General features: G+C 41.9%; 1 long non-coding RNA gene across 1 annotated transcript; it reads left to right on the forward strand.

Moving 5' to 3' along the window:
• The first annotated feature begins 17,813 nt into the window (after positions 1-17,813).
• LOC117531384 lies at positions 17,814-22,039 on the forward strand. Its single transcript, XR_004566618.1, has 3 exons — positions 17,814-17,824; positions 19,253-19,258; positions 21,879-22,039. It is a non-coding gene; the product is annotated as an uncharacterized LOC117531384 (long non-coding RNA).
• Positions 22,040-22,792: the final 753 nt, after the last annotated feature.

The raw sequence follows: 22,792 nt of genomic DNA on the forward strand, positions 1-22,792 counted from the left end.
TCTATTGAAAACAAAGTTTTCAGAAAAACGTTAATGTGTAACCTGCACAAAAGGTCCAAACAGGTGATATTTGTGTGGAACCATCAGCAAGGAGCTTCACCTTCACTGAGCCTAACGGACACTTGACCAACACTCTTGGGGGGTTCAGTGTTTAACTGTGTTTGTCCGTCACTCTGTGTGGCTTGTGCAAACTCCCCCCCACCCCCGGTCTTAACTCCCCAGATGTGGCGCTCTTCCAAAGAGCAATAACAGGGTGCTGGATGTTGATGTTTACTTTGCCAGGGCCCTGCCTTCATCTCATGGCAATGCAGACACCATTTTGGAAATTGTGGGGGAAAATATTTTTCCTAGAAGCATGTCTCTGGACAAAATAAACACCTTGCTTTGGGGGTACACACGGCACTAAGACTCCAAGCTCAGTCAAGGAAAATACCCATGAGAGAAGGAGGTTTAAAAAAAACAGTGTAAAAGCACAGTGTGAATATATTTAGAAACACTTGAAATTTTAAATATGCTGCTGAAAGGCATTTGCCATCATCTTAAGCTGGGTTTACACTGTGTGAGTTTTGGCCCTTTTTCAGCCAGTTTTTCACTTGTGCGAGAATTTTTTGGATCGTGCCGAGTTTCAGCTTAATCGCACGTCCTGCATCATGTAGTATACATGGAGTAACGAGCTGCGTTTAACCTCTCACGACCACCTCTTGATCAGCACTCATATGTTCAGATGAAAATCAAACCTGTTTCATATTCTGGTCGGTCGTTGTGAGGGTATCGTGCAGTTGAAGCAGAGCTACAAGCATCTACGAGCTGATTTACCCCAACCTCTCATTGCACTGTGCCTGTGCAAACACCGGAGAAAGCATAAAGATCATCTCTTTGGGAGAGCAGCATCTGTTTTGTTTCCCCCTTTCTTCAACTCATGTAAAGTCTTGTATTTTTTTTAAACGTTGTCTCCCATTGAGAGTTTTTGCAAAAAATAAGAAATACAAATAAAGTTTGAAAAAAAAAGCTTCTGTTTATGTTTTGCTTATGGAAACACGAGTCCGATGTGTGGTTTTTGAATGTACAATGTGAGCAGTCAGATCCATCAGAGCATTGGGCCATACAGTGCGAGAACATAAATCATGTGCTCTGATCTTTTGCACCCTGCAGTTTTGTTGTACAGTTTGAGCTGGAGCCGAGTACTATGATTGAAAATATCATACAGTGTCTGCCCAGCTTTAGCTATCGGAAGGATCTCTGATAATATTGTGTACAAAGACAAATATGGCCAATTATTCAATCAGAATGCAATAAACAAGTACAATGGAACACATAGTTGGTGTTTCCAATCATTTGTTCAAAGACTGTTTAGGGTTTGATTCCAGTCAAACAGCTGGCAACACTCATTAAATCCCTTTGAGTTGGCTGAAGTGGTTCTCGTCAGTGAATTTGCTTGTTCTGATCTTCCATCATGACGAAACTTGCTTAATTACCGCTGTAAGGACGGTTGCTTTGCCAATTAACCTGTAAGTGGAGTATGAAAAATCCCTAATGATGCTTTCCAAGCCTGGACGGTTGCTGCAGGAAGCTTGACTTAACTTGTTTATTTTGCATCGTAATTTGGACAAAAATTGCAAAACAGTTGATTTAATCCCAAGAATGAATGTATGAATGGTAAAAACTGGGAACAGGTCATAAAGCAAATACCTGAAGGGCTGAGGTCGCTGGTTCACAGGCATTAATCACGGCTGTCTGGCTAATGATGACAGCGGCACTCGTGGCCTGGTTTGATCAGCAGAATCACATGTGGCTGTTGTCCCAGGGAAGTTGTCTCCATCAATAACAGCAACTAAACAGTCTGCGTAGGACGAGCAGGCTCAAACACACAACTACAGAAATCCCTTAAAGCTCCTTATTAGCAACTGCTAAATACCAGAGTCACCTGAACACATAGCACCATGTCAGTCCTGTGTTTGTTGCACCCAGTCTTTGTGGAAAGGAAAAACTCCTTAACTACCTGTGTTGGCAGAAGTATCTGGTATTGGCCCCAAGGTCCGTTGGTGCTGATTCCACACCATGAAGCAAATGCAAGTCAACAACAACTTCCCTGGGATGGAGCCATTGAAGCATGGTGACACAAATAAAGTATCAAACACTGGGCCAGATCCAATCATATTTAACTAAATATTGTTGGGAGTGCTTGTTAAAACCTCCCAGAAGAACCACAATTCTAGTCTTTGGTTCAAAAACAAAACGGGGGCTGCTGGAGTGTATTTATGGAGTACTTCATTTTAAATCCAATAATCCAAGAACAATTGAGTGATGTAACAGAAGAAGAATGAGGAAAAATGAAGGAAAATAAATTAAAGATAACTTGGTGCTCAAACTTGGAAGTGAGGAGAAGCTCAACATAGGTTTCTAAGGGCAGAAATAAATCATGCAGCGCTTGTTCATGTCAGCAGGCTGTTTAGTTTGAAGTCTCCTTATATAAAGCTTGAAGAAAAGCCACATTTGTCTCGACTCTGTTAGGGAGAGCGGCTGATTGAACGTGAAGGCCAGGTGTTGGGTTGCAGTTACAATGTTGCAGGTCATTTAATGAGGGAAAATAATGTTATCATACAAATGCAAGAAGCTCAAATTATGCAGTAGGCACTGACAGATAGCTTAGGAAGTGTTGACAAAAAGAAGACCTTTTTTTGTTGCATTGGAAGCTGCAATTTGGTGCTTTAAGTTCATCCAAAAGAAATTGTTTCTTTGAGCCACAAATATGTGCTGTAAGAAAATATTCATTTGGCACCAGTGGTCCTAATAGTTACTCAGTTTTGTCTTATTTTGAGAGAGAGAGAGAGAGAGAGAGAGAGAGAGAGAGAGAGAGAGAGAGAGAGAGAGATGGCTCATGTCTGTATCTGTCATTGTCTTCTGGCTGCAGTTTTCTTCCCTTGTGTGTGTAATTTATATGTGACTGCTCTTTGTCCACTCTGCTGCTTGTTTGCTTTGTCTTTATGTGTTTATTTACTCCCAGTGTCTTTGACCCACTTCCCATTTTATTTTGACGCCACTTGTTTCCTTATGTATTTTGTTAGCTTTCTTCCTGTCTCGTCCCCAACTGTGGTCACTTAGTGTTTAACCTCACCTGTGCTTTATTTGTCTGATTGCCCTCAGTGTGTATTTATACCCCTGTGTTCCTCCTGTGCATTGTTTGAATGTTGTGTGCTTTTTCATCTGTTCTTGCGTTCAGATTTGTAAAGGTTTTTTTTGCAGTTGACTTTTTGTTTTTGAACCTATATATATGAGATAACAAACACTGCATATTGTGCCTTTATAAACAAGACATGGTTTTATTGGTTTTAATTAATAGAGACACCTACAAGGATCTTCTGAGGTGACCGCAGGTGAAGTGAAGCAGTCAAAAGAACGTCAGGTGTTGATTGAGTGGTCTGCGGATTTTTCTATTTAGATACATCTTCTTGACTGCAACTGTGGCTACCAAAGTGAATGGTGCTCCATATTTTGCTTTTCTGCAAGAAGTAATAAAGTATCATTGAGTTTGTTTAAGATTTTACTTGTCATAACTTAGTTCCATGACATACAACCCCAAATCCAATGAAGTTGGGACGTTGTGTAAAATGTAAATAAAAACAGAATCCAATGATTTTCAAATCCTCTTCAACCTATATTCAATTGAATACACCACAAAGACAAGATATTTAATGTTCAAAATGATAAACTTTATTGTTTTTGTGCAAATATTTGCTCATTTTGAAATGGATGCCTGCAACACATTTCAAAAAAGTTGGGACGGGGCAACAAAAGACTGGGAAAGTTGATGAACACTCAAAGAAAACCTAATTGGAAACAGCTGAGTGTCATGATTGGGTATAAAAGGAGCATCCCCAAAAGTCTCAGCCGTTCACAAGCAAAGATGGGGCGAGGATCACCACTTTGTGAACAACTACATGAAAAAATAGTCCAACAGTTTAAGAACAATATTTCTCAACATTCAATTGCAAGGAATTTAGGGATTCCATCATCTACAGTCCATTATATAATCAGAAGATTCAGAGGATCTGGAGAACTCCACACGTGATGGTTCTTGGTCCAGTGAGAGATCGGCATCAGTTTGACCAGTTAACGCTTAGCCTAGGCTCGTGTGTCATACATCACACTGACAAAGTGAGGAACCTTGGGGTCATTTTTGATCCTACGTTGTCCTTTGACCTCCACATTAGAGATATTACGAGGACTGCTTTCTTCCACCTGCGAAATATAGCAAAAATTTGTCCCATCCTGTCTATGGCTGATGCTGATCCTGATTCATGCGTTTGTCTCTTCTCGATTAGACTACTGCAATGTTCTATTTTCTGGTTTACCGCAGTCCACCATTAGGGGTCTCCAATTGGTTCAAAATGCTGCAGCCAGACTTTTGACACTAAGCAGAAAGTTTGACCACATTACACCCATTTTGGCGTCTCTTCACTGGCTTCCTGTCCCAGTGAGATCAGATTTTAAGGTTTTGCTGCTAACCTATAAAATTGCTCATGGACTGGCACCTCCCTACCTAGCTGACCTAATTAAACCCTATGTACCAGCCTGGGGTTTGCTTTCTCAAGGTGCAGGACTACGTGGTGTCCCTCAGGTGAATAAGAAATCTGTGGGTCACAGAGCTTTCACTTATCGTGCCCCTGTTCTGTGGAATGTTCTCCCTGCATCAATAAAACAGTCTGATTATGTAGAGACTTTCAAGTCCAGACTTAAGACACACTTATTTTCCCTTTCGTATGGCTAACATACTGTTATAGTATGTTACTATGTTTTTTACTCTTTTAATTCATTTTTTAGTAATTGGAGCAGGCCGCGGCCTCAACTTTATCTAAATTCTGGGTCTTTTAGTGAAGCTTCGGGCTAGTGGCCGGCGATCACCTTAGTATTTCTTCTGTTTTTCTTGTTTAATGCTGACAAATTATACTGTATTTCTTGTCTTTCTGATGCCTAATTCAGTTTTTTTCTCTCTGTTTAAGGTGCGGCTCCATCCAGAGATGGGTGTGGTGTCTGTTCCAGAAACCGTCCTGTGCACAGGCAACATTTCCTGTATATTCTTTTTGTGAATTGTTTCTGTAATTTATGTCTGTATCATGGCCCAAGCAGAGGGTCACCCCTTTGAGTCTGGTCTGCTTGAGGTTTCTTCCCCAGAGGGAGTTTCTTCTTACCACTGTAACCTGTGTTCTTGCTCTGGGGGTTGGTAAGGTTATACCTTACTTGTGTGAAGCGCCTTGGGCAACTTTGTTGTGATTTGGTGATATATTAATGAAAATACATTGAAATTGAATTTGCTGTTTTTACCCCATAACTCCAGAACATTCGGTCACAGATTCTCCAAACTATACCTTTTTGGAATCATTATGATCAGACAAATAATGTGGTGTAGTTTTCAACATGACTGGAGCATCTTTACATTTTAATCTCTGTGTAATTATTCTTCATTGACCCTTAGCTGCCTACAGCTGCCAGCTTGGGATGGCTGCCATACATTTTTGTGTAGGCCTTGGTGCACTTGGGCTGGATTCTAAGAGTTTCGTCACCTTATGTGGTACCAAAATCCTGCTTGGCCCATGGACTGTTCCAGGTCAGTTTCTTCTCTATGTGGACGACCAGGAAACAGAAGTCCCTGACCCTTTCCACACAGGTTCCCCCAATGACAACGGGCTGAATGTTTTGTTTGTCCTGAAGTCTGACTCGCTCCTTGTTTTTGGATGTGTTCAGGAGGAGGTTATTTTCTCTACACCATGCCGTCAACAGATGGCGTAGCGACCCTGTGGGTCAGCGTGGTGTGGAGAGCAGTGGTCACGGCATCCTCTGCTGACCTGTTGGCCTTGTGAGCAAATTGATGGGGGCTATGAATGACATGATGTGACTTGTAACCAGTTTTTTCACAACACTTCATCACCACCACTGTGAGTGCAACAGGGCAGTAGCCATTGAGGGTGGTGATGGGGTATTTCTTGGGTAGGGGGACTATGGTGGAGGAGCTCTTCAGGCATGACACAAGATTGTGATGAACCCAACTCTGAGCTGATGAACACACTGACGCTCAGGAGCCCTGACGTCCCCTAAACCTGATACTCCTTCACTGTGACCTGGCCCTGACTCAGACAGTGAAATGGCCCTGAAGCTGCAGGTTGTGGCTTTTTTTTTATGACTATCTGCTAACAAGCCAAAGTGCCGGCCTGTAGAGTGGACTGAAGTAAAAAAACAGCCCATGATTAATGCCCGCTGTGACACGTCTGAGTGAACCAAATGGAGTGTGCATGCGAACGCCAAATGTGCCAAAGCCTTCACCCTCACACTTATTGTAATCATTACAGGGAGAAAAAAATTAGCGGGGGAACGGTAATGGGTTAATTACAGCACAATCTGCGGCTGTAGAAATGCAGACCTTTTAATGATCTCCCTCCATCATTCCACACATTTCTATTATTTTCCTTCTCTGTCTACACTCCGCTTTGACTGAGGTTCAATGCCGTGAAGGAAAATAAGAGGATAATTAAGTTCATCCATCTTTCTCACTCCCTGGTCCCACCTCTCACTGCTGCCTTCTGTCCTTAACTCCACCTGCCTCCTACAGCATGTCCTATTCTCTGTCTTATCTCTAATAATGATTTCATCTTCTGAGTTGTCACAGGACCAGTTCTGTGTTTTCATGTCTTATTGTGCCATTAATGTACTCTGTCTGTCTGCTTTGTCATCTACACATCTTCACTGGGTGGGATTCTGATTTAATTTTCACTCTGACCGTGCCCTGTTATCATTCCTTGAATGGTTGGTGCCTTGTGTTGCCACATCAATTATACTGCAGAACCTCCTCAGGTTCCTCCTCAGTCGGCCATCTGCTGTATCTGCCAGATTCAGGTGATCCCCTGGTCTGTTGCAGGTGCTGGGGTTCACCACACTGAGAAAGCTTAATGTTCCTATTGTGTTGGAGCTGATTCTTACTCACAATGCAAGTAGAAGCCTCATCTGAGACTCCCTAAGTAACTGTTTGCTTAACACAGTCATTCCAGCACGACTCAAAGATTCTATGGACACACCTAGTACCAAAGGAACCCAGTTGTCACCATAGGGCAATGGTTAACATCCAGATCTAAAAATCACAGTAACCTGGTAAAGACCAGAATCCTAAAGACCTTGACCTTCAGACACTAGCAAAGGTGTCAGCATTTCCAAAGGCCTCTGTCCTGCAACCTCATTGACAAAGTCTTCCCAGGTGTCTTTCATTCTCAAATAGTGGAGCAGATAACGGTAACAATTGTGTTAACAAGCACCAAAATAGCACACATGCTCATTATTGCACATTTCTCTCTTGAGAAAACTGATTGGCCACTTGAATTTGCAATAGTCATGCAGCTAGGGGTCAACTGAAGAATTACACAGGGGTCAAAATTAAAAGATGCTCCAATCATATTGAAAACTACACCATATTATTTGTCTTTTCAAACAGATTCCAAAAGGTATAGTTTGGACAATCTGTGACTGAATGTTGTGGGGTAAAAACAGCAAGAATGGTGACAAAGGTCAATTTCAGTTTGTACAGGGATCAAGTTGCTTCAATTCTGGTAAAACATTATGCAAAATACTGGTTGAGTTAATCAGGTTTTGCAAAGAAATAGTTTGCATCATGTGTCATACTCAGTTATCATGTTACAGGGTAACATATGTCACATGTCATAGAATCCAATGGACGCCGACCTTGTTTGACCTTTACTTTGCAGGCCAAACATGCAACACAGAAAAAAAAAAAAAAACTATTACTTTATTAACCCTGTTATCTCAACCCACAATTTCCATCTTTTTTTTTTTTCGAAAATAGGAACAACTTTAACTTTTGACCCCTGTACAAACTGGCTGTTCATAGATGGTACAAACTATCCCTTTTTGTAATATTTATGATCAGAAAATGTGGAAGAGCTTTCAAAATGATTAGAGCATATTTTAATTCCGACCCCCTACCTGGCCTCCCATTGAAAATTCATGTGGCCTTTTTTTTTCTTCAAAATAGTTCATGTCTAGGGAGTACAAGTATTTGTGCTGAATTTTGTGCTTGTTTCACCATTTGAAAGATTCCTCTGTAAATATTCTGTTATTTGGTGGTGCAATAAAAGGCCTATGTCCCAGTGACTTTCAACACATACAGATACACCTTTGATGACGGAGTCCAAGTGTCATTAAACGCACAGGTCTTATTCTTGATGCAGGACAACTGTAAATCCAGACAAGCTGATTTGTAAATCAGCTTCTCAAGTGCTGCAAGAACATCAGAGAATCCTCGCCAAAGTCTCAATTCAACTTCTATTTCTAAAGTAAGTTTAAAACGACAGCAGTCAACCAAAGTGCTGGACATAATAAAAATGGGTACCGAGTTATAAATAAATTAAAAATAAAAATAATAAAATTATAACAGGCAATAAAACGAATAAAAGACAAAGTAAAATAAAGAGCAAAAAGTAGTAAGAAATAGACGTAATCGCTCATTTAGGAAATGCCAGAGAAAGGAAGTAAGTATTTAAAAGTCTCTAGGGACAGGGATGATCTAATATTAAAGGGGAGACTATTCCAGAGCCTGGGGGCAGCTGCTGCGAAGGCTCCATCACCTCTCATCTTTAATCTGGTTGTAGGCACCTCCAGCAACAGCTGGTCAGAAGACCTTAAGGCTCTGGTTGTGGTGTAAGCAAAAAGAAGCTCCGAAAGATACATTGGGACCGCTGAGGGCTTTAAAAACAATTTAAAAGAAGTTTTAAAATTGGACCAGAAGCCAGTGAAGAGTAGCCAAGACCGGCACAACGTGGTCAAACATTTTCTTTCATGAAAGAAGACGAGCAGCAGTGTTCTGACAAAGCTGGAGGCAGTTCAGAGGTCTGATTCAAGCCAATGTACAGAGAGTTACAATAACCTAGTCTACTTGTGATGAAGACATGGCCCACGTGTGGCAGAATCCGACCTGGTGCCCGTCCCACGCATGCACTGATCAGAGCAGGAGCCAGAACACATCTCTGACAAACAGAATTCACACAGAGGTCAGACTTTCTGCTTCCGCTCTGGACAGCACTCAGTACCTGTATATTTGCTGGGGTTATTGAAGATTCCAGGATGTCTTGGGACATCACACAGAGCAGCCAGATCAACGGAATCAAGTGCTTTTGGAAAATCAGCATTTTCTGCAAATATGCCCCGTCACTATTCATGTGACTGACAAAAACCTTTAAGCCTCAGTTAAATATTTTTCTGAGTTACTGTAAGAAGACTGATTTTGTAAGAAGACTTTGGTTCAAACCCTCATTTTGTTCACTGCTCACTCCGATCAATACTTTGAGTGACTTGACGTGTCTTATACTCTCAGACAACCTACTTCTTATTTCCTCCCTGCATTCCTCCATTCATCTACATCACGTGTCATCCTGAGACAGGAGGGGAGGAGGAAGACGAGATGGCAGGGACTGTTTAATGAGACGTGTGACCCCATGATGCCCGTAGAGACTGCTCACACTCCTCCACATGAAGCAAGCACACTTATGGACCTCACGTCAAACGGCCTTTAAGGATGACTTCTTGGTGCTCTGCAATCACACCAGTCTGCCATTTACTGATGCTTTTAATCTCAGCACATTAATGAAGTGTCTCATCCAATTTCCCACTTCGTCTGATGATCAGGAGGTGGAGCAAGGACAGAGGACGGTCAGAGGGAAAATCACCCACAGCAGCTCCATATTAACTGCAGAGGAACCTCAAACATCAACAGTTTGTGCACAGACATGCTCGTGTGCAAAGAGAGATACTGTGGCAAAAGAGCTGGAGGCTAAATGTAAAAGATCCTGAAAATTTAAGTGCTGTGACATCAGCCTCCAAGAGGTCTGAAGAGATGGAGGAGAGCACGCAAGTAGAAGTAAACCCCCAACGTTCTTGCTGTTAGCTAACTCTCATCACGGCACTGCCCAGTGCCCAAGGAGAGTCACAAATCCTTGAGTTATTTTAAAAATCTATATTCTTTTTCCTGCATTCTAAGACTATCTGGGAAGCTAAATATTGCTTTGATCAGTCTTTGCCTATCCAAGAAACTTCCCATATTTTACTACGTCTTTGGTCAATGACTCAAGACCCTCCTAGATTCCCCACTGGCTTGATGGTTTATAATTTTTTTTAATTTAATTTTTTTATGAATACTGGTAAAGCACATTGATCTGTGGCTTCCAATCTATAGAGGTCTTCATTTCCAGGTGTATGTGCTACTATATGTCTGTGTCCTTGAGTGTCCCACTTCAGTTGGGACTTGGTAGTGATGGTCTCTCAACATCAGGCACAAAGCTAAAATGAGCAGCAGCTAATAGCTTGTAAATGCCACCCAAAGTGCATGTCATTCCTTCTTCGTCTGGGGTCACTACATTACAATAGTCCAGTGCAGGACGCAGGGTCTGGATTGAGGGTTGAACACTTTCAGGTCCTCATGGATGCAGGGTTGTGGTTGAGCAGTGGATGTTCCATTGTCTGTTCCTCAGTTTGTCCATCTTCACTGTATCCCCATTTCTATATGGGAGCTGTGCTTCGCCTGGTCCTGTGATTATTTAAAAAAGACAACAAGCTTAGATGATACCAACAGCAACCACCCAGAGTTTGAGTCAGCACCGGCTCTGGTGGTTTGGGCACTTTTGATGTCTCCCCATCCACTCATCCCATGGCCAACATACTGAAGCTTGATCCGAAAGCTGCAGTTTGCAGTTCAGAAAAGATGTTGCACCTGAGGGAACCCATGCAGGCACAGGGAGAGATGCAAAGCCCCTTCCTGAAGACATATTTTACTGATCACCTGACAGGTGGACATTTGGTCGCATGTGTCATCTTCTACTGCAGTAACCACATGACCTGCAGAAGCAGCTTCAGCCTGGTCTGAGGAGCAGAAAGCCGCTCATGTGCTTGATTCAGCAGAAGGAACAGAAAGAAAACACTCAGCTGGACGTCTCCACATTGTTTTTGGCATCAGACATCCTGCAGGAGGAAACTTAATCCCACGTCTACATATGCTACGCTGTGCCTGAGTGTTTACTAAACCTTTACAGTGTGTCACTGCAACAATCTGGTGCTGCAAGATTAATTAACTGATGTTTGGGGCATTAATTGATGTTTTAAGAGGATTTTTGTTGCACTTCTCTAAAGGTGACACTGGTGGAAAAGGAAGCTGAGCTCAGCATTTTTCAGTCTTGTCATTGGCTGGATTGTGGTTGGACTTCAGAGCGTACAGTGTGATGATTGGTTTGTCTTAGTCGACCGCTGACCAGAGGAATCTACAGGAGTTCCAGTAAGTGGGGCTTTAGACCCTGAGGAACAGATTAGTGTTTAGTTTCACTGTTATCCACCTGCCTGTCTGCACAATCTCGTTCCCTTACTCACTCACTCGCAGGTTTTTCTTTTCTCAGCTCATAAAAACCCCACATTTTCCTGCACGTCTAGACCAGGTTGCATTGTGGGTGATTTAATATGACACTTTCAGTTAGCTCTGTGTTGCAGTCATATGTTAATTAAAGTAGACCTGATGTTTGACAGGAACTTAGAGGAGATACTCAGGGAGGTCAATCATGATTATCCTCACCACATGACAGTGGAGGCATCTTAAAGTTGTGCCTTTAGGTCATTGTGACATCATAAGACTCATTGGGTCAAGTCTGTGAGCATGTGTTGCTGTCGCATTGTAACACATCCATGGCACCATGAACCACACTGGGGTCTGGATGTCAACTACCCAGACAGATAACCTGTCTGTCCCCAGCTCTCGAAAATAACCCTCTATCTCACAGCTCTTCAACTCCTTCCAGAAAGTGCTGAGAGCGTGCAGCTTTTCTTTGCATTGAGGTGAAATGTGGGCATCTCCTTGGCCTTTCCCAGCCACTAGGGCCTTCAACACTGAGGCCCCTACATGCTGGATAATGCACAGAGAAATGCACCCCATGTCCAAAATGTTGTAGTTGATCTCTTGTCATGCAAGTGATAGTCTACCTCTGAGTCTCCCTAAGTAACCAATTGTTTGATATAAAAGTCCAGCAACACCGAAGGATCCTCCAAAGAGACCTAGTACTGTGACCTTAGGTCACTGGTTAGCATCAGAGTCTCTCAACCTACATTAAAACAGTAAATACTAGGATCTGAAAGAAGTGCACCCTTGTTCTCCGGCACAACATTGGTATCACCAAACATGTCTACCCAGTGACCTGTGTGCAAATTTCAGGTCTTTTTTTTAACCCATAAGACCTCTCTGGCTGGGTTGGGGTGTATGTGAAGCTACGCATCACAGGTATACTTCTTCAGATTTGTAGCTCATATAGAGGCATTTCCACACATGGCAAATACAATCACAATGCACAAAATCTACTGATTATGTGTTGTTCTGTAATTAGCACAGAGGTTTAATTCTTAAATGACTTTGTAATCACTTTTGTGTCATGTTAAGTTGTGGGGTCCCGTAAGGGTCAGTTCTTGGTCCCATCAAGTTCTCTGTAATGCTCTACTTTGGTTATGAGCACTGACGTGTGTGATGTCTTACGCCTGTCAGTTGTTTGGGTCCTCAGACTGTCCCACCACAGACTTCTCTTCCAGGTAAAAGTGAGCCAACGAAACCTGCTTCCCTTGCTCAGCCAACCCCAAGGCCACGGCCAGCCATAGGCCTCGTTATTAAGACTCAGGTCCCGTCTGTACAAACACAGAGTGATGGAGGCAGGAGGGAAAGGGAAGCTGACTCACGGGGGGATGAGGTTTCAATGAACGTCAGCCAGCGTCGGCTCTGTTTGGACTACAAATTATTGCTGGCTGATTCTCTATTATTGAACAACTGAAATCTCAGTCGAGAGAGAGGTGGAAAAGGAGGGAAGAGAGTTTGGGGAAGGAGACTGAAAAAAAAACTCTGGAAGCGTGCCTAAGAATTAAAAAAAAAAAATAGGTTTGTGAACACTGTAATAACCTTTAAAAATATTACTGGAGTGGTTTCAGCTTAAGCTAAGAATAAGCTGTGGAGTGCAAAATGCCTGTGGACGAATCCAGCATAGATAGAAGTGAAAAAAGGAGGAAGTGGGAAACCCAGTGAGAGACTTATAAAATCGACACCTTCAGGAAATAGAACTTAGAGCTGGCTGATTATTTCTGCAGGAGAAAAGACACATTTGGACTAATATTTTAATATGTAGCAGATTGCCATCAGTTTGCTCAAAAAATTAAAGAATGACAAAGATGTTGTCAGTTCAATCCATCAAACCTGCAGCCATACCTAACAGGTGCAACAAATGTGAAGCAAAGTCTATTTTCTGTCAAACTGTTGCTGGAAGCCTCAGCTCTCAACCGTGTCATCTCCTTCTGGATAATGACGATATTCTCAACAAATAGCATAAAGTTAAGTGTCACTAGCTATTGCTGTTATTAGCAACAACGCTTTTGGCAAACTCTCATTTTATTGCCGTGATCTCTGTGCAACTGTTTGTCCACATGTTGATGTAATCAGACTGTTCTTCGGTTTGTGTCCTCCCGTAGGAATCACATGCTCAGATTGGTCTTGTTGCTGTTTGGGTTTCAGTGGGACCGAGACTGTCAGAAAAGTGACAGGGCTCAAGTTTTCAGACCCCTGCTTCTTTCTGCAAGGGGGCAGATGTTAGTACAGGTGTAAATTGCAAATCAGGTTAAATTACATTAAAATATACACCAATATATCTGTCTTGTTGATAGGCTTAAAGTAAAGCATAGTTTGTCTAGGTTCTGACCAACAGCTATAGGGCTTTAAAGGTTGAAGGTCATCCTGGGGTAAAGGCTCAGATGTTATTGAAAGTGGTGCCAAATGGTTCCTTGTCACACTGAAGCAGAAAATACATTTCAACTGATCTGGTGATGGCACCATTTGCAACATCCAGGGAAAGTCTTGATGACCCCCATACATCCTTGCTACATTTTAATGATCCATTTTTATTTTTTTCGACCGATGAGACAGTACAATCAACTTGTCACTAGTTTCAACAAAATATGAGTAAATTTTCCCCCAGGATGACCTTGAACCATTATGGGGGTATATCACTTTAACTAAAGGTTGGAACTCAGGCAAATATATACTGTTTCCAATCCTGATAAGGATACAAACATGTTAGTGTATATTAAAACACAATTTGACTTGATTTTTCAAAAATTTTCACTCCTTGAAGAAGGGGGCAGCAGTCTGAAAATTTGAACCCCATCATTTTCTGACAGTCTGGCCACTACTGAATCTAAAGCAGCAAGAAAATCTATTTTAGCACAAAAATCCTATGGGAACTGTTTCACTGACACACCATACCACACTATATGTTGAGTGTATGGATGGGAAAAACGGATTTATTTTTGGTTGGAATGTCTGGCTTCCATGTCATTATCCAGGAAAGTCGCAATTGTTTTTTCTGAAATTGAGTTCACATATATAATTGTTGGGGAATCTGATGATCTAATTTTCCCTGCAGACCAGGGGCCTCATGTCCTCATGTCACCTCTACTGAAGCATGGTGTACGGGAAAACCCAGAAACTGGCGTAATCACAAAAATATCCAGTTGTATCAAATTGTGCATAGGCATGGGTCTATGCACTTTTCGTTTGTAGATCCCACTGAACATGGAAGTGAGTACACATGCACCAAGCTCCTCCCTTTCCATGCCCCTATTTAAATAGACCCTGGAGCTGGGAATTCCTCTCCGTCAGATCAGTTAACATGAATACAGAAAAGAAATGCTGCCAAGTGTGAGCTACAGATGATGTGAAGACACACGGGGATAGTTTATTTGAGACCCTGTCAAAGACAATACACATGAAATGGTAAAACAGTGAGTGTGTGTGTGTGTGTGTGTGTGTGTGTGTGTGTGAGGCCGCAGCACTGTAGGCACAGTGCAGCGCACACACACGCTGAAGTAAAAAATGTGAGGAGCGCTGCAGCAGACAGTATGTAACATTCACATTACACAAGCGTTTATTGACAAATTACTGAACATGGGGCCTGTTAAGAAGCTCTAGTTTTACGATCACGAAATAAAAATAATAAACAATTGTGTGAAAAAACTATTTACTCTTCATGCACATGCAAGACAGGGGCATGAAATGCAGTTATGTTAGGGTTAGCAGAAGAGGTTAGGGTTATAATAATAAAATAAAAAACATCCGCATCACAGAAAAGTCACTCATCTAGTGGCAGAAGGGCTCCCACGACCAAAGCTGTTAGTCAGGATGAATGAGTCATATGTTGAACCAGACCACCTACCCACGATGTTACAGTTGTATGCAAAAGTTTGGGCACGCCTGAAAATTTTCATGATTTTCCTTTATAAACCATTGGTTGTTTGGATCAGCAATTTCAGTTAAATATATCATATAGCAGACAAACACACTGATATTTGAGAAGAACAAAATTGGGCAGGTGAATAAATTTGGACACCCTTGTTATTTTATTGATTTGAATACATTTAGCACTAATTATTGGAACACAAAATTGGTTTGGTAAGCTCACTGACCCTTGACCTCCTTACACAGGTAAATCCAATAATGAGAAAGGCTATTTAAGGTGGCCATTTGAACTGTTTCTCCTCTTTGCATCTCTTCTAATGAGTGGCAACATGGGAGCCTCTAAACAATTCTAAAATGACCTGAAAACAAAGATTGTTCAGCATCATGGTTTAGGGGAAGGATACAAAAAGCTATCTCAGAGATTTCAGCTGTCAGTTTCCACTGTGAGGAACATAGTGAGGAAATGGAAGACCACAGGCACAGTACTAGTTAAGGCCTGAAGTGGCAGGCCAAGAAAAATCTCAGATAAGCTGAAGCGAAGGATGGTGAGAACAGTCATAGTCAACCCACAGACCTGCTCCAAAGACCTACAACATGATCTTCCTGCAGATAGTGTCTGTGCATCGTTCAACTATACAGTGCACTTTGCACAAAGAGATGTTGTATGATGCTGTAATGGAGAGGAAGTCTTTTCTGCATATGTAGTGGCTGCACTGTGTTGTGTTGTTATGAGTCTGCCCATTTGCTCCCCTCGGGACGTGAACTCACAATCTTTGGCATGGGAGTTGGACTCTCTAACCAGAAGGCTAAAACCCAGGGCTCTGGCCTTGTGATCAGAAAATCCTTTTGGGCTGTTGGGAGGAAGGTTTTACAAACTTTGAGTATTGACTCGGTGGCACGAGCGCGCGGCCACATTGTATTACACTGTTGGCTAAGCACTTTGAATCTGAGCGCTGCAGGTGCTGCTGCTGGATAAATTCAAAGATCAAGTCACATACACAAAAACGAACAGAACAACAAAAAGTCATAATAAATAAAACCCCAAACGCTATCATTATCTTTATCAAAAGCAGTAAATCACAGCATTAGTCGTCACAGTTTATATTATCATAAACCGTTTATGGCTCATATTGCATTGACAAAACAAATGCATGAAAATGAATAAAACTACAGACTTTTGAGCTGCTTACATACCATTTGTGTCCACAGTGTAACTTATTTTGTCTGCTACCTCCACACTCGCTGCAGGCTCCTCCTCAGTGTCATCCTCAGGCTGCGGAACCAAAACGACATCTTCACTCATTGTACAAAAAAAGAGACCATAAACTAGCAATAAAAACATATATAACGTGTATATACACACATGCTGCAAGAGTTGTGACTGAGCACTGCAATCTTGCACTTAATGCTGACATCAGCCAGCGACAGCCAGTCACAGCACACTGAAGGTTTTATTTTGTAATCTTGTTTGTTTTATCTATCTTTCTATTTATATATATATTTGTATCTTAAAGACAGTTTCTATAAAAATCAGTAAATTGCCATATTAATCGTCACAGTTTATCTCTGTATAAGGGCACCTGTGTTGCGTTCAATGTGCCTGGTAAAATGTACAACTCTGTCAAGCTCTGAGAGCGCTCACGTCTGTTATAATGAATTTATGTGGAAATGATGGTTGTACAAAAGCTTCAGATATCTGTCGCTGAGACAGATGACTGGAGTGCAGTTTGAAGCAAAAACGAGGCGATAATCTACGAATTGCTACTGAAGCACTGAAACGACACATGGGCAGTGAAGGCACAGTGAGAGTGCCCTCCTCCTTCTGAGCTCCACAGACAGCAGCCTGACTGTTGCAGATCACCAGGAACAATTTTAGCGGTTTACAAACGTTTTTGACTGTTAAACTTTACTCACTTCACCACCAAAAAATGTTAGCGGACTGAAAGTTATCAGAACTAAATTTATCGGGAGCTAATTGGTCCGATGATGGTTTTCAAAGTTATCTGAAAAGATGCTTCGATAATTAGTGGTTAGCGGATTAGCGGAACTTTGCCCACCACTGATTCCAACATAACACATTTTTAACACATTGTTATATTTCTGCTATGGGTGTCTTCTTATAATTGCCAGTGGGTTTTCACTGGGTCACTGCATTCTTGCTGAAATCTCTTATCTGAATGTGAAGGGGCATTGTTTTCCTGCTGAAGTCTCAACCACCACTTTATTACATTCATCTTCTTATAATTGCCAGCAGGTCTGCACTGGGTCACGCTGATCTCGCGTGTCCCTGTTTGAACCAGTTAGTGACATGGCCAAACTCAAAACACTGTTATACAATCATGCGCTGAACACGTGACACGGGAGGACTGTCCCTCTGTTGCTGTGAAACAATAGAATTTGGTTGTGAGAACAGGTCTACCCGTTGTAACAAGAGAAGTCTCCCAATTTCTATAATAATAAAAATACTACTACTAATAATAAATTTTATTTATATGGCCTTTACATTTACAAGAAAATCTCAAAGTGCTACAGCATAAAAATGAACAGAAACATTAAAATTACACAATAAAAGCTTTTCTAAATAAAACATGTTTAAGCTGCTTTTATAAAACATTACTGTATTCTGTTCCTAAGGGGGTGGTGGCCAAGTGGTTAATGCGCTTGGTTTCAGTTCAGAAGGTTCCAGGTTCAAATCCCACCCCTGCCACATTTCTCCATGTAATGTGGATTTGCGTCAGGAAGGGCATCCGGCGTAAAACTTGTGCCAATTCAACATGCAGATCCACCTTGGATTTGCTGTGGCGACCCCGAGTACAAACAAGGGAGAAGCCGAAGGGACTTACTTTTACTGTATTCTGTTCCTGCTGGAGCTATGTTCATTAAGAAGCCAGATCTGCCTGACTTCACCTGAAATTTCAATAGACTGTATCTTTGGACTTAGTTCCCCCTGTCTGCATATATAGTAATGGTAAGTGCCACACTGGCAGAACCATTTATGTACATTAATACATATATGCAATTTATTCTTCCAAGACAGAAGGTATGTAATGCATGAGTGAACGTCATGTGCATGTGTGACCCCCATCTGCCCTTCCCAATCAGCCTACACCATCCTACTCAAAGCCAACCAACAACTTCTATCAGGAAGGGCCGACCACCAAAACAGCATGAAGACAGACAAGAATGAAAGACAAGTGGTGAAGACAATAACTGTGATGTGATGAGAAGCACCAATGGCAGAGCGGACAGACCCAACATGAAAAGGAATGATGGCCGCCCATCCACCCCCCGTCACACCACCCCCACCCTCCCCAATAACACCAGAAGCCCCGTGGCGCGGCACCAGGCCCTGTGGCCAGCTGGCCCCACAAGGGAGGAGCCAGAAGGGAGCCAGCACCCGCACTCCTGACTTAAAGGTTGTTTTTTTTTAAATTAACAGTTTTCCTTGATTTGTGAATTTGCAATGAATCACTTTCCCTGATCAGATCCCAAATGTAGTACCCCATCATGCTGTCATTGTAAGATCCCTGATATCTGTGTTCAAAGTCCATTATGTCTTGGTGGAAGCGCTCCCCATGTTCTTGAGTCTGACCCCATGTTGTCCTTGAAGTTGTCAAGATGAGCATCCAGAATGTGGACCTTCAGTGACATCCTACAGGCCATTTGGCCATAGTTTCTCACCAAAGTCTCAACCAGTTCCACATAATTGTCAGCCTTGTGGTTGCCCAGAAACCCATGAACATCAACAAAACTTTTCCATGCCTTCTGTTCCTTTGCTGTCAGTTTCTTTGGAAATTCAGGGCACTCTATGATTTTCTAGACTTGTGGTTCAATGAAACCAAACTGTATCTGTAATGTCACAGTCCACTTCACTGTTCTCCCCATCCTCTGAATCACTTTCTTCTTCTGATGGTTGTTTTCTTTCTGGAGGTGAAGGTACACTAAGCTCAGCACTATGTGGCACTGGTGCAATGGAAGATGGAATGTCAGGATAAGGAATAGCAGGTGCATTCTTCCCACTTCAGCATTTGGAAGGATCCACCATGCAGAAGTAGCAGCTGGTTGAGTGGTCAGTGGGTTCACGCCATATTCTTGGAACAGCAAACTTCATTGCTCTCTTTTCCCCTCTGTGCCATCCTGCAGAAAAGAGTGAAAATATTTGTCTAATGACTGACCATTCAGCATTTACCATACAAGATTTTGGCTTTTTCAACAAAACATAAGGGTCCTGTCCCACTGGCAACAGGATTAATTGAGCATGAATTAACAAATTACAGGCGTTCGTTGTCTTCTGCAACAAAAATGGCCAAAAATGACAAATGTCCCAGTATGAATTACGGATATATTAATAATATATAGCGAATATATGATGAACAATCACGGTTATATAATGCATGTAGTGAGGAAATGGATCCGACACATTGCGATTATCACGGCAGTATTACAGGTGTATTATGAATGTATCGCGCACGTGTTGCGCGTGCACGGCATCTGCATTGCGGTCATAAAAGAAGCACACTCGGGCCATTGGCATCACTATTCACACCAACAATACAGGCGATGGAGCATTTGCTGGACTTGGACAAGTTGATTGTTCAAGTGCACTGACACGAGCCTGCCTTTTCCTCCAGACACAGGTTGTGATGTGTCCTGCTGGAGAGTAAACTTGTCTTTAACAGGTGCAGAGAGGATGCCAGAGGGGCGCCGGTGCATGTTATTATGCAGATAATTTTGAAATGTCCAAAAAATCTTTAACGCACAAATGTCGTGCTATGTGGCACGATCTAATCTGGAACACGACGTGCAGCTCAAGTGGAGTAAACAAGCAGTGACCAAAGCGAGTGGTGACGTCAGCGGATCGCATCAGAGCGCAGCTTGTCTGAAGGATTATAACAAGTTAAATCTGTTATAAACATAAAATAAATGCTTTAACAGCTGCAGACAAGAAGGAAAAAACACGCAACTGTTTTATCAAGCCTTGACTATGTAAACAAGTCAAATAATTACCTTTTTGGACAGCTCAAAATGCTTTCTGCAGCTGGAGCCGTTTGCGCGCTGCAGCTCCCTCTGTGATTCAGGAGGTGATTAGAGTCGTTTTCAACAGGCAATTTGCAGAATAAAATGATTAATCCGCCACAAAATAATTATTTTATATAAGCAGCGTCCAGCGCAGAGCGCGTGGCAGCCGGTAGAACAAAGAACGGTGTCCAGCTGTGAACAAAGCAGACGTAATAAAAACGCTTTATTCATGGCCAGTCTGTATGCAGTTGCTACAACTTTAGTTCGTTATGTGGACATGATGGGGACGCAAAATATCCGTTTTACACACAGTCCCAGTCCGCTACCAAGACACAAATCCGTCAGTTGCGGATATCAGCAGATGACGGCGAATATACAGCGCATAGAGTGACAAGGTTGGGTAGGATTACTTTGAAATGTAATCCAAAAGTAATCAGATTACAAGTAATCGAAATGTATGTACATACATACATGTAATCCACATGTATTCTTTCAAAGTAATCCTACCCAACCCTGTAGATTGAGTATGTATTGTGTATGTATGGAGTATGTAAGGCGGATGTCATCCGCAGCCAAAATTTTGTGCAACTCAAAAATCCTCGTAACGGACAAACGTGCCTCTGCGGATAATTGCGGACATGTGCGGGTGTCGGCCGACTCATACAAGCAGGTTTCACGCATATTGCGGATGTTAAGCGAATATGAGCCAATTTTGTGTGCAATCCATACGCAAATCCTCCTAAACGCCAGTGGGACAGGGCCCTAAGTTTCTCACCTTCAAGTGTTTTCTTGCAATATTCACAAGCTAAATGAGGTGACCAGTTCTTATCTTGGTCTCCAACTGGCATTCCAAAATAAGCTTTGTAGGCTTCACACATTTTGCTGGATGCTGTCACAGAAAACTTGTTTGCTTTTTTCTCGATGAACTGCCCACAGATGTAGCAGAATTTATCTGGAGAATGACTGCAGCTTCTTGATGCCATCTCTCTTCTGCTGGTGGATCTTGTCAGGTAGTCCGAGCTTGACTGAATGCTGACCTATGAACCCCAGTTTAAATATTTGTCATGTAACACCCCAGAACTTTCTCAGTCTTTCATGATGGCATTCTGGAATCTTATTGATCTCTCAAGAATATTCCTGAACTTGTCAACCATTATGGAAAATTCCAGATGATTATACAAAATTCTTCACTGTTTTACAGATTTCTGGTATTTTCAAGAAAGTTCCATGAGATTCTTGTGGGTTTTCTCAAAGATTCTAGAACATTCTTTGGTATTCTACACATTTCTGAAATGTTCCACAAGGTTGTTTAATTTTCTTTGATAAAAGAGTGAAATGTTCATGAACAAAGGAGATTCTTCAAATCTCAGTAAATTACTCTCCTGTTCATGAAAGTTTGTGCTCAATCTGTACAAATGAGGAAGGTTTTCATAATATAATTGCTTTGTCAACATTGTATTATGTTTGAAATGATGTTTGAACCCTTTTGACATGATCACAAAAAGAAAATATGATGACCACAATTCTGACAAATGGACTTAACTTTTCCAGAAATTAGTAGTGACCACTCAGTGAATGTGAATACTGGTTAATTTGCAATTTCATTGTCCTGACCACAAAACCAAAGTTTGGAGGTCAAGACCACTCTTCTCTTTTGATTGGTTGTGAAGAAATGGGAAATAATGGTTTTAACCCAGGAACAAGACAAAAGTGAATAGTTGTTACTTATTTGTGTAGATATTTTTCAATTTATTTTCATTTATAGCTCCAAATCAATCAATCAATCAATCAATTTTATTTATATAGCGCCAAATCACAACAGTTGCCCCAAGGTGCTTTATATTGTAAGGCAAGGCCATACAATAATTACAGAAAAACCCCAACGGTCAAAACGACCCCGTCAGCAAGCACTTGGCGACAGTGGGAAGGAAAAACTCCCTTTTAACAGGAAGAAACCTCCAGCAGAACCAGGCTCAGGGAGGGGCAGTCTTCTGCTGGGACTGGTTGGGGCTGAGGGAGAGAACCAGGAAAAAGACATGCTGTGGAGGGGAGCAGAGATCAATCACTAATGATTAAATGCAGAGTGGTGCATACAGAGCAAAAAGAGAAAGAAACACTCAGTGCATCATGGGAACCCCCCAGCAGTCTACGTCTATAGCAGCATAACTAAGGGATGGTTCAGGGTCACCTGATCCAGCCCTAACTATAAGCTTTAGCAAAAAGGAAAGTTTTAAGCCTAATCTTAAAATTAGAGAGGGTGTCTGTCTCCCTGATCTGAATTGGGAGCTGGTTCCACAGGAGAGGAGCCTGAAAGCTGAAGGCTCTGCCTCCCATTCTACTCTTACAAACCCTAGGAACTACAAGTAAGCCTGCAGTCTGAGATCGAAGCGCTCTATTGGAGTGATATGGTACTATGAGGTCCCTAAGATAAGATGGGACCTGATTATTCAAAACCTTATAAGTAAGAAGAAG

The sequence above is a fragment of the Thalassophryne amazonica genome, chromosome 18, assembly GCF_902500255.1.
Source record: "Thalassophryne amazonica chromosome 18, fThaAma1.1, whole genome shotgun sequence".
Taxonomy (NCBI): domain Eukaryota; kingdom Metazoa; phylum Chordata; class Actinopteri; order Batrachoidiformes; family Batrachoididae; genus Thalassophryne; species Thalassophryne amazonica.